The 13,102-nt window shown below is 47.9% G+C and overlaps 1 protein-coding gene across 6 annotated transcripts in view; it reads right to left on the reverse strand.

The window, feature by feature from the left end:
• LOC122809137 (plasma membrane calcium-transporting ATPase 3) overlaps positions 1 to 13,102 on the reverse strand; it is a 4,021,470-nt gene that overhangs the window by 839,136 nt on the left and 3,169,232 nt on the right. The gene's annotated exons all lie outside the window — the stretch shown is intronic.

The following is a 13,102-nucleotide window of genomic DNA, read 5'->3' on the forward strand; positions in this document are numbered from 1 at the left end:
CCAACGGGAAGAAGGCTCTGAAGTGCTTGCAACGCTAACAGCACCGCCCTCATCTCCAGGACATTGATATGCAGTGAGGACTCCATCTGGTTCCACGTGCCTTGGACGGTCCTGCCGCAACAATGCCCCCCCCCATCCGAGGCGAGAGGTGTCCATGGTCACCGTGGTTAGGGGAGGGGACATAGAGAAGGGGCGCCCCTTTTGGAGGTCCGGAAACTGGAGCCACCATAAGAGGGCACTCCTGAAAACCCTGCTGAGAGGACAGGATGGCTTAGGGGAAAACGTAGGAAGGACCATTGGACTTGGAGTGTCCATTGCAGAATTCTCATATTTAGGTGCGCCATGGAAAGGAGATTGATGGTAGCCGCCACTGAGTCTAGAGCCCTCAGGAAAAGTTCCGCCGGAGTGGTCAGACAATGAAGAATGGCCTGTACATGTAGTTTTATGGATTGCAACCGGTCCGGGGTTAAGAAAACTAAGAGCTGGTTTGTATCTACCCTGGCTCCAATAGAATCTATGACCTGAGTCGGGAGCAGGGAGGACTTCCCAGTGTGAATCGTGATCCCCAGCCAGGGAGCTAAGCAAAGGAAGAAATTCCTGGCTGTGCAGAGTAGATGCCATGTGGGGGCAGTCAGGAGCCAGTCATCCAGGTACGGAAAGACCTGAATTCCCTGGAGTCTCTGGTGGGCCGCTACTACCGCTCTCACCTTGGTGAACACCCTGGGAGCTGTGGTGAGACCAAAGGGGAGGACCCTGAACTGACAGTGACTGGCTCCTAGCCAGAAGTGGAGAAACCTCCTGGATCATCTGTCCATTAAGATGTGGTAGTATGCATCCTTGAGGTCTATGGAGCACATCCAGTCATTCTCCTGCAAAAGGGGGAGAATGGATTGAAGAGTGACCATCCAGAACTTTTCTTTGGCTATTGCCAGGTTCAATAGGGATAAGTCGAGGATTGGCCTTAAATCCCCCGTCTTTTTTGGCACCAAGAAGAACCTGGAGTAAAAACCCGATCCGTACTGGTCTGGGGGGATGTGCTGGATCGCTCCTTTTTCTAGCAGCTGCTGGATTTCTGTAGCTGCGGCCTCCATCTGATCAGGTGGGACATCGGGGAGGAATCTGGGTCTGTGAGAGGGATGAAGAAACGGAATCTCTTAGCCTCTGGATATGATCCGAAGCACCCAGCAGTCTGTCGTGATGGACTGCCAAGCTGCTAGGTGCTTCGAGAAATACCCCCCCGACTGCCTCCAGAGTGGAGCAGTCGGGTAACCCCTCAGGGTTGCTGCGTGGGCCGATCAGAGAAAGGTTCTCTGGACCCAAAGTTCTTCGGGCCCCCTCTGCCTCTAGGGCGGCATCCACCCTGTCCTCCTCTGCCTCTGAAGGACGGGGAGTCTGGAGCAAAACGGGATTGCTGAGACTTTCGGAACCACATCTTCTTCTGTCCCTTTTGGTTCTTCGAGAAGGACCTCTGGGGAGCAGAGAAGCAGACTCCGACGGCAGACAACGTCTTCCGTTTTTCTCGCTCTGGACTAAGGTATCTCATACGGTCTTGCCAAAAAGGGCAGAACCATCAAACAGGGCATTAGCGAATGATGCCTTGAAGGGTTCCGCGAAATCACAGTGGCGGAGCCAGGCCTGCCGCCTTAGTACGATGCCCACTCCGCTAGCTCTAGCGGCCCCCTCCGTAGCATGGGACAGCAGCCACATAGAGGCACTGGATATTGACCTGAGAGTGGCCATTCGGGTAGAGTACACCTGTTTGTCCTCTGCCGACATGGACTCTGCGGGTGACCCGGCGTATTCTTTGATAAGATCCCGCTGGAGCCGTATGACATGTGCCATGTAGTTCAGCGACCTTATGGAGAAGGTGGCTGAAGCAAATATCCACTTCCCCAAACGGTCCATCACCCGGGACTCCTTGTCAGGGGGATGGACCGAGGGACTCTCTTGGGCCAGTTCCCTCTTGGTGGCCACCACCACCAACATGGCATCTACAGGGGTTCCCTTGCTCCAATGAGACCTGTCCGAAGGCGGGCTGAGAATTCTGTCAGGCCTCTTAGGGATGGGCTCCACAGTGTCCGGCTCCTTCCAAGCCCTGGTAGTGATCAGATCTACCAGAGGATCGGCCGGAGGAGACACCCAAGAGGTAGATGGGCCTGCTTCAAACACCTCCAAGAACACGGACTCGTCCGAGGTAGGCTTTGGGGCAGACCACCCCCCCCGATCCTGAGCATCTCCATGATGTCTCCAAATGAGACGTCTTCGGGGGGTGATCTTGGGGAGCCTTCCCCTTCCTCCAAATCCGTGTCCTCAGTCAAGGACTCGGGGGAGTCCAGGTGCCTCCTTTTGCACTTGCACTTGTGAGGGACCTCCTCAGTGGGGCTGTCTGAGGAGGCCTCACCAGCCACATCTTGTTCCAACAAGGGAACTACCTGGGACGTCTGAGAAGGCTGTCCCTGGGGCCGGGTGATGGAAGTCGGACCCATCTGCGAGGGAGTGCAGGGTGGAGCCGTAGCTAAGGCCAGGGGCCTAGATTCCATCAACAGAACCCTCTCTACCATGTCGAATGCCTAAGGAGAGTCGCTCCCCCTAGGATCCGAGAGCCGACTCTCCCTCAGATCCGATGGGCAGATCGGGGCCAGAGCTGAAGCCGTCAGATCCGAAGGGCCAGTATGCTCTGACCTAGTCGGGGCTGAATGCACACTGACCGCCTCGGATCCGAAGCTCAGTTCTCGGCTCAGAGAGCTAGGATCCATAGAAAAGGGACCCGACAGACTTGAGGGTACTGTCGGCGCCGAAGTACCTGAGACTACCGGTGCCGACACCCCGCCAGCTTCGATGCTACTCGGCTCGAACACCCCGAACCCGGGAAGCAGGTCGAGGAAGGAGCTATCAGGGCAAAAAAGGGGGTCGAACTCCCCCCCGGGGGGGGGGGGGGAGCAGGAGCACTCCCATCTGCAGCTGGGCCTGGAGGAACCTTCTCATCATCCGGTCCAAGTCTGCATCCGTCAGGCTTCTGGTCGACCTGGAAGAGGCCACCGAGGTGGGACGGGAGTGCTGTCTTGATGACCTCGAGGGAGATCGGGTCTCCTCCTCCTCCTTCGGCCCCGGTGAAAAGCAGGGAGAACGGGGCCGAGAAGGAGAAGGCCCGGCCGTCCCGGGGGGAGAGACCTGCTTGGCCGGCGGGGCAGACACAGAGGCCTCGGCCCGCCGCTTGTGTTTCTCGCGGCGCTTCTCCCTCCTAGCTTCCCTATCCTCCTGGCCCAAAGAGGGAGGTTGAGTCCCGTCCAGAGGAAGGGAAGGGTCCGTGGATGCTGCCGCAGCCGCGGCAGGAACCACGGAGGGGCCAGAGGATGGAGCCGAGTCCGGGGGCAGGAGTCCCACCAGGATCAGCTTTGACCTCTGGTCCCTGATAGCCCTGGGGTTGAACGCTGCACAAATAGTACAGCCAGAAGATAGGTGTTCAACCCCAAGGCATAAAACACACCAAGTGTGGCCATCAGTCGGGGAAAGCTTATGGCCACACTCGGTACATTTAGAAAAGAATGTCTTGGAGGCCTCAGACATTTAACTAAAAACACAAGCACTAGGCCCCAATACCACACACACAAACACACCCTAACACTCTAAGAATCAAGGGGGAGGAAACGCAAAACCCGAGGGAACACTCTAAAACTAAACTAGTTCCAACACTCAAAAATCACTCAAAACTTTAAGAAAGTTAAAAAAAAAGAAGGATTTTTCTCACAAGAAGTCTCAGGAAAACTCAGACGCTTAAGATCAAGCTGCTGTTCAAACCGCGGCAAACTAGATCTGAGGTCAGGAAGGGATGGCAGGGAGTTATGGGTAAGGGGGAGGCGCTTGGAGTTCAGATCTTAGCTGCTGGAAACTGCCGGCTCGGATCCGATATGGATCCGATAACCCATAGGTTGATGCACAAATGAAGTTAACTACTTCAGATAAATTATTAAAAAAAACATACAAATATCTCACAAACATTTCTGAAGAATATATTTAACCCTCATCCTTTCCCTTGGAGTAGATTTGTTTTTTAAAACTGCACTATGACTGTCATTTTACATTGCAAGCTTATGTAACTTAAGATGTTGAGGGCTTTGCAGGTAAAGCCAGGGGCACTCAGAAAGCTAAAAAAATAGTATTTTAAGTATATACCACAGCTGCACAGCCATAACTGCTAAACTGGCTGAAAGCAAAGTAGCTTAGAGTTGCTACATGGAGGTTGAGAAAAATTACTACAGCTGGCTTTCTTCAAAGTATATAGTAAATAGTAAAATACACTGTTAAAAATTCTAGCTGCTGTTTCCTAATAAATAATATATCAAAATCAACTGAGTTTACATTACCTGACTAAAGAAAATGGATTTGTGTAAGTAAACTTATCGTAACACTAGCTGTTCGAATAGATCAGTACTGCGGTAGCCTTAGTTATATTGGTTTACAGACTGTCTAGGATATAACTGCAGTTCCACATGCCCAGACCAGTAACATCTTGAGCTGGACTAGAGAAAATCAGAGGTCTGGCTGCCAAACCCTTCACAACTTTCATGACAACCAAAAGAGGAGGGCTAGAAACCTGTAAAAAGTCAATGCAAAGTAAATAAAAAATCAATGTCCTCACCCTGGCAACAAAAATATCATACAGAAATAAGAGGGATGGAGGGAGGGAGGGATTACTCCAGCAGTGATCTATTTGTATATCTACTGTTATAGTAAGCTTTCTTACACAACTGTACTATGTTCATCTCTAGATCACTGCTGCAGTAGCCTTAAATGAGTTGAATACCACAGCTTATAAAGTTTGGGAAGTGACAGGATTATGGTCCAGTAGCTACTTGAGAATCGAGATGACATTTGCTCCTGGGCAACAGGTCTCTTTCTCTAGCCACTCCAGGAAGAGCCTCCCAAAAAAAACTTCCATACCCAAAGAAGATGGTTTGCCCATGCCTGGACTGGACACTGGAAGAGATGCAGAGGATGTGGCTAACCCCCAGTCCATGGCAGTGGAAGGGACTATGCCAAAGGAACCCAGGGAAACCAGTGAGTAGTCTGAGGAACAATAAATGGCCACTGCAAAATCACCCACCAACAGCTGAGGCAGAGTCTGAGCTTATGTTGTAGGTAAAGGGTCTTTTTTCTGTTGTGTTTTCTTTTTAGATATAGTGGGAGACGAAATAGCAGAAAAGCATGCTGTGGCCAAGGAAGTAGTCTGATTACCATTACGCTCTGCTGGGAAGAGATGATTGGAAGGTAAGTTGTCAGACATGTGTTCACAAGCAGAATATACATACTTGTACCTCCAAACACAATTCTTCAAAATTCAAAAGAAAAAAACGCAAGCAGTACACAAAAAACCCTGTCAGGACTCAAGTTCCTTTCACAGAAACTGCACTGTGAGGAAAACAAGAAATGAAAGTCAGTTGTCATGAAATGTAAACAAGCACCAAACATAAAACACATTTCTAGCCCCAAAATATCATTACAACACCTTCAAGCAAAATGTCACAAGCAGTAAAATAATGAAGTTATGTACACAAGCACCAAAACACTCAAACATACCTCTCAACTGTCCAGATTTTTGCCTCACATTTTAGCTCCATTCCTCACAAATCCTGTGGTTTTCTGTTAAATCACTGAGGAATAAAATAATTAATGACAAACATTTGAGTTTTAGACTTTATATCCTTCAGAAAATGTATGCTAATACAAAAGCTACTATTCTAGCAAATTTCAGGGTTTGTAAGAGCAATATTTAAAATTTGTCCCTACTTTTTGGGACTTTGTCCCACCATTGCTTTTTGACTTTGTCCAGATTTCTTGTGCTATGAGGTTGAGAGGTATGTGCTAAAACACCATTTGAACTACATAAAAACATGTCCCAATCTTTAAATCCTTACACTTCAGTTAATATGTCTCAAAAGCAGTACATTTTTTCTCACAAAAATAGAATCTGTATTCAGAAATAAGACCTGTTCTAAAAATATCAGATTCTGACAAAAATCTTATGATATTAATAAAATCACCAGCATTGTTTAGCAACAAAATACCTCTAAAATATTTAAAAAAAAGAAGTTATGTACTCACCATAACGTTCCATGTGAGTTGTTCCATCTCGCCTACATTCATCACTGATGGGTTGGAGCCGATCCTCGGTTACAACATGGCTGACTACCAAGTTCAAAGTTCTCCAGTAGCTCGAGACCCCACCCCTTATCCCATGATGCACTGCTGGAATTACCTCAGATCTTGTTTGCTGCGTACCATATAAAAGTACAATAATAATTCTGCCTAGTATGAATACACATTGAAAAACCAGGATGAAGACAGCCTCCAGGTCAACTGTCAGACAGGAGGGGGAAGGAGGGAGGGACGTGAGAATGAAGGCGAGATGGAACAACTCACATGGAACGTTATGGTGAGTACATAACTTCTTTATGTGAAGTTGTTCAATCTCGCCGTTCATTCATCACTGATGGGTAGTGTCCCTAGCACCCTGATCTTGGGTGGCTCATGGAAGTACACTCTTCAGAACCGTAGAACCAAATGAAGCCCTGTCCCTGGAGGCCTTATCCACTTTGTAATGAGTTACAAAAGTGTGAGGTTTAGACCAGGTGGCTGCTGCACAGATGTTATCCAAAGGCAATTTGGCTTGAAAGGCTGACGAGGTAGAAACTGCTCTGGTTGAATGAGCCTTTACCTTACTAGACAATGGCATATTAAGAGAAGCATATGTATAGGTGATGCAATCTGACAGCCACTTAGACAGGGTTGTTTTAGCAAATGGTTTACCTTTCCTGGTCTCAGAAAAGGACACAAAGAGTTGATCTGATTTCCTAATGTCTTTGGTTCTGTCCAAATAAAATCTAAGTTGTCTATGAACATCGAGTTTATGCAACATATATTCCAATTTGTTGGTATGATTAGGGAAGAAAACGGGTAACTCAATGACTTGATTAATGTTAACCTCAGAACATACTTTGGGCAGAAAGGATGGATTAGTTCTGTGAGATACTCTGTCAGTATGGAAGACCATGAAAGGAGGTTTGATGGAAAGGGCTTGGAGCTCTGACACTCTACGTCTGAAGTGATGGCTACTAAGAAGATAGTTTTCCATGACAAGAATTTTAGTTCACAAGATGATGCAGGCTCAAAAGGAGGAAGAATGATACGAGATAACATAAATTCAAATTCCAGGGGGAATAAGGTGTCTTCACTGAAGGCCTTATGTGAAAGGAACCTTTTAGAAAAGCGTTAGACAATTGGTGAGCCATAATATTCAAACGATCAATTCCTAGATGGAAATTAGATATAGCAGCTAATTGTACTCGTATCGTAGCTGCTGCTGCTCCTTTGTTGAAGATTTCTGTCAAGAATTGTAAGACAGAAGACAATGGTAGTTATAAGGGTCAATGTTGTGGCAAGAAGCCCAAATGGAAAATCTCTTCCACTTACTACGATACAATTTTCTGGTGGAAGGTTTGTGGGAAGCCAACAAAATCTGACTAGTGTCATAGGAAAGATTATAGAGCCTGGCTATGCGGGGAATTGGAGCAGCCAAGCAGTTAGCTTCAGGGTCTGCAATGATGGGTGAAGATCCCCTGACGGATGTGTCAACAAGTCCAGAACTGGGTCCAAGATCCATGGATCTTCCAGAATATGATGATAAAGAAACGGGAACCAAATCTGCCAAGGCCAATGAGGGGCTATGAGGATAATTGTCCATCCCAGTGACTTTGCTTTCTGTAAGAATTTGGAAATCAGGGGAATTTGGTGGAAATGCATAGAGGAGACCTGGGGGCCAATCGTGGACAAGAGCATCCTTCGGGGAGTGACCTGGCGTGGGAATTAGGGCAAAATAGCTTCTGCACTTGTTGATGTGACTGGCGAAGAGGTCGCAGGAAGGCTGGCCCCATCTGAGGAAGATTCTGTCTGCAATCTCTTGTTTGAGGGACCATTCATGGGGCAACAAGATTGCTCTGCTCAGTCTGTCCACTATTCCGTTGGATTTGCCCAGGATGATTGTTGCCAACAGAAAGTGCTGTGATGACAGTGCCCACTGCCATACTCTGAGGGCTTCTCAGCAAAGGGGATAAGACTTGGTCCCGCCTTGTTTGTTCAGATACCAGACCACTAACATGCTGTCTTGTCTGCACTGCAATTGTCCCTAGAGGAAGAGAGTCCTGAAAGTATTGCAATGCTAGAAGTACTGCTCTCATCTCCAGGACATTGATATGCAGATGTGATTCTTGATCTGTTCATGTGCCTTGGGCAGTCTTTCCCTGAAATAGCCTCCCCCACCCTATCAGGGAAGCATCCGTGGTCACAGTGGCAACAGGAGGGGGAAGCATGAAAGGAAGTCCTATTGTGACATGAAGAGACGTCAACCACCACTGAAGATCCTTCTTGCAGGAATTTGTTATCAGGATCATGTGACTCATTGGAAGTTCTTGGTAAGACCATTGCATGAATAGAAGCCATTAAAGGATTCTCATATGCATCCTTGCTAAGGGGATTGCTAGATTAGCTGCCGCCATCAATCCTAGAACTTTCAATACCTCTGCTGCTGGTGCTCTGTTCTTTGTTTTTAGAGACATGATGTGTTGGCTAAGAATAGAGATTCTTTCTGATGGAAGGCAGAGAGTGGTGATTGACGTGTCTAGTTTTGTCCCTATAAAAATGATATGCTGCAATGGCAACAAGGTAGACTTTTCGTAGTTGACTGTAATGCCTAGCTGATAGCAAAGTGTCAGATTAGCCTCTCACGCTTGAAGAAGTTGATGCCTGGTGGTGGAGGTAAGGAGCCAATCGTCTAGATACGGAAACAGCTGGAATCCTAGATGCCTCAGGTGAGCCGTGACTACTGCCATGCACTTGGTGAACACTCTGGGGGCTGTAGTGAGACCAAAGGGCAGAGATCAGAATTGATAATGATTGGCTCCCAGCCAGAAATGTAGGTGCTCTCTGGATGGTCTGGCCATCTTTATGTGGTAGTATGCATCCTTGAGATCAATCGAGCACATCCAATTGTCCTTCCCCAACAAGGGGAGTATGGACTATAGCGTAACCATTCGGAACTTCTCTTTTCTCACAAATTGGTTGAATCTGCTGAGATCCAAAATGTGTCTCCAGTCCCCTGTTTTCTTTGGAACCAAAAAGAACCTTGAGTAAGTTCTGAATCCTGTCTGGTCTGCTGGGACTGGCTGGATGACTCTTTTTTTCTAGCAATTGGCATACCTCTATTGCTGCTTGTCACAAATGACTGGGTGGAACATCTGAGATTTTTTTGACAGGAAGGGGCTGGGTGGAGAATGGTATGAAATACCCTCTGGAAATGATACTTCATACCCAACTGTCATTTGTTATATTTAGCCAGGCTTTGGGGTGCAAAGATAAGCGACCCCAGACTGCCTCCAGAGTAGGACAGGCGGGCATCCCTTTAGGAGCGCAGGTAGGACTGACCAGAGAAGTGATCTCTGTCACCCTGGTGTTGCGGACCCCCTCTGCCGCGAGGGCGACATCTTCCATTGAAACTCCCTCCTCTGCCTCTGGAGGGGGGCTCTCCACGTGTGTCTTGAAAGGCTCCTTGGGCTTTCCGGAACCACATCTTTCCTCCACTCTGACCTCTGGGAAAGGGTCGAGTGGGGGTGGAAAAACAGACTCAGATGGCAGACAGAGTCTTTCCTTCTTGCTCACACCTGGTTAAAGTCTCCTTCACCTTTGGCCCAAACAAGGATGAGCCGTCAAATGAGGTATTAGTAAAGGAAGACTTGAAGGGTTCTGCAAAGGAACAGAGTCGCATCTAGGCATGCCTACGGAGAGTGATTCCTGTACCTGCGGCTCTACTCAAACCATCAGCTGCGTATGATACAAGACGCATGGACAAGTTGACTATTGAATTGAGGGTAGAGAGCTGAGTGCCAATCTTATTGGATACACTCGAAGCTACAGCACCCTGAAGAGTATCTCCCAACTCCTTAAGGAGATCTCTCTGCAGTCTGGTAAAATGTGTCAAGTAGTTCAGTGATCTGAGTGAGAAGGTCGCTAAACTGAACATGCGTTTCCCATATCTATCCATGATCCTAGATTCTCTATTAGGAGGATGGATAGATGAGGAAGTCTCAGACATTTCCTTTTTGGTGGCTGTCGCCACCACCATGGCATCAACAGGGACTCCCCCTTGGTCAAAAAGAACTTACCAACGCTGAAATAAACTTATTAGGCCTCCGAGGAACAGGTTCCATAGAATCTGGAGACTCCCACGCCCTATGAGAGACCAGATCATAAGCTCATCATAGAGCGGAGATACCCAAGACGTGGAAGGTTGAGACCAAAACGCCTTCAGGAGAACCGACTCGTCCTCAGTAGGGCTCTTGGACTGCCAATCACCCCTCTGCCTAAGGATTTCAAGAATCTCCGCAAAGGATATGTCCTCAGAGGGGTATCTGGGAGACCCTTCTGATTCATCCAGGTCGGTGTCCGATGTGATAGACTCCTGGAGGGAGTCCAAATGCCTCCTCTTGCATAATCTCTTCCTGGGAACCTCTTCAGAAGGAACTTCTGGAGAGGTCTCAGAAGAGCAGGGAGTGCCCTGTGGGGCTACCTGAGGCTCTCGGTCTCTACGCTTGGGAGGACTGGAGGAAACAGAAACAGACACAAGCACTTTAGGGGAAGAAGAGGCCAGACCTTGAGATGAGGAAGTCTTGGGAGACAACGCTCGTCTCATGGCACCAAAAGCACCTCGGCTCTGATGAGAAGGAGTTGATGGCTCCGATGGAGCCGCAATCTCCTCCTGCACCGAAGCCATGGGCTCCGAGCCCGAGGTAGGAGCCGAGCTCACCCGAGCCGAGGCCCTGAGAGGAAAGGTCGGCACAGACAAGTTGGTGTGGCTATCCTCCCCGGACCCGACCGGAGAGTGTCGGCTCCTAGAGTCCCCAGTCGGCGCCATGAACGTCTGAGCAGATGGAGCTGACGACACTGGAGCAGGTGTCGGCTCTAAGAGATCCACGATCATCAGGTCAGCCTCCACCGGCTCCGAAGGTCCAATATGGCTCTGAGGAGGAGCAGACAATTCAAGGGTAGTGGTCTTCAGCTCCGACGGTTGTGTCTGAGCCGACAGCAATTTAACTAGGCCTGGTGCCTTCAAGAGTTTCTGAACCACTGGTCCATATCCAGATCAGATAAGCTGACAGAGGACCTGGAAGAGTGGACAGATGGAGCCGATTGGAGCAATATGGAAGGAGGTTTTCGGTAACCGGTTCCAAGGCCGTGTCCCGGTTCCAAAAAGAGCATACTGTCGGCTCCGACGGCAGTGGAGCCGAAGTCACCACAATTTTGACCTCTTTCCTTTCTTGGATCTAGAATCAGTGGAAGACTTAGAAAATTTGGATGATTTACTGGCTCCATCCTGGTCAGAAATGCCCCAGAAAAGGGGTGCTTAATGATACCCCTATCAATCAATTTCCTCTTCCTTTCAGCCAACACTCTTGTGGAAAAGGAATGACATATGCTGCAAGACTCTTGCAGCTGTACCTCACCCAAGCAGTAAACACACTGAACATGGACATCTGTGACTGACATTTTCTGTCCGCAGTCTGGGCACTTTTTAAACCCAGACTTTGGATACTTGTCCTTATCTTCAGACATTACACAACTCAAGCATACTGGTTAACTAAGATCTGTTTTAAACTAAGTAACTCACACAAACATACACACAGCCCAAAAAGGGGCACTAACTACTAATAACTACAAACAGTAATTAGAGATCCAAAATAGTAATCCTAAAGGGGATCTCTGACTAATCACTAATCCTAAGGTCGAAAGGCCGAAGGCAAGATAGAATACTGAGGAAAGGGGGAAAAACACAGAAAAAAAGAACTATTTACTAACTAGTATATCTGCTACTATGAATAGAACAAAGTATATAAAAAAGTGAAAATATAACTTGCTGAAAGTTGAAAAACTCCCAATAAAGTCTTGAGCCAAGCTGGACACCAAGAGATCCGTGCCGCTGCAAACTAGATCTGAGGTAATTCCAGCAGTACGTCATGGGATAAGGGGTGGGGTCTCGAGCTACTGGAGAACTTTGAGCTTGCTAGTCGGCCGTCTTGGAGCCGAGGATCGGCTCCGAACCCATCAGTGATGAATGAACGGCGAGAATGAACAACTTCACATGCAATATTTTCTGTGTGAAAGGGTTCTCCTATTAGGATTTATCTACTAGAAATGAAGTCTGCAGCCAATTGTTGCTGCTGTGATGCCTCGCAGCTGCTTTCCCTTGAGGCGGTAAGAAAGTATTGAAGTTGTCTACACTCAAACTGCTGATTTCCCCCAACAGACTAGCCAATCATCAGTCAGAATGTGGGTGTGTGAGGTAGCCAGAGCTTTTTGAAGAATGCTGGTTGTTGTATCCTGAATAGGATACAATCCAAATAATCAAAGGCTACTGCAACAGTGAGAATGATGAACATAGCCCTGACTGTAACCTAGTAGATCCACATTTAGTTAGTAACCTAGGAGATGGAGGAGCCAGTCAGGGGAAGGTACCTGCTGCTGTCTTGCACATTTTGGGCAAGGCTTCTGATCCAGTCACTTCAATACTGGCATTAAGGGAGTGTAGATATACTGTATGCAACAGAATGAGGTTATGTACTTGGCTTTGCCAGGCCAGTGATGGTATCTTTTACTGCACGTGTGCAGGTTTGTACAAGTGGTACTGCAAGTCCCTGGAATGATTTTGGGGCACATATCAGCTGCCAAGGGAGTGCTTAGGGCATAACATAAAAACACCCCATAGCTCTGGCATCATTGGTGATGGAGCCTTTTGGGTATTGCAAATGGATAGCTCGTTAACCAAGACCATTTACAACAATTTTCAGTCCATGCTGAAGTAGGAAACACTGAAAAGACCTGAACTGAGGAGGTTAAGCCAGAGCCTCAGGCCATCCTGTACAGATGCACCCACACCTTCACCTACACCCACAAAAATGTGAGAGGCAGAGTGGTGTACAAACCACTTTCAAGCCCATCTAGAAGATGGCTAGTTACAGGTAGCTTTTAGTTTGTCCAATGAAAAAATCCTCACTGG

This window comes from Protopterus annectens, chromosome 8.part0, assembly GCF_019279795.1.
Source record: "Protopterus annectens isolate FY-2018-M chromosome 8.part0, PAN1.0, whole genome shotgun sequence".
Taxonomy (NCBI): Eukaryota; Metazoa; Chordata; order Ceratodontiformes; family Protopteridae; genus Protopterus; species Protopterus annectens.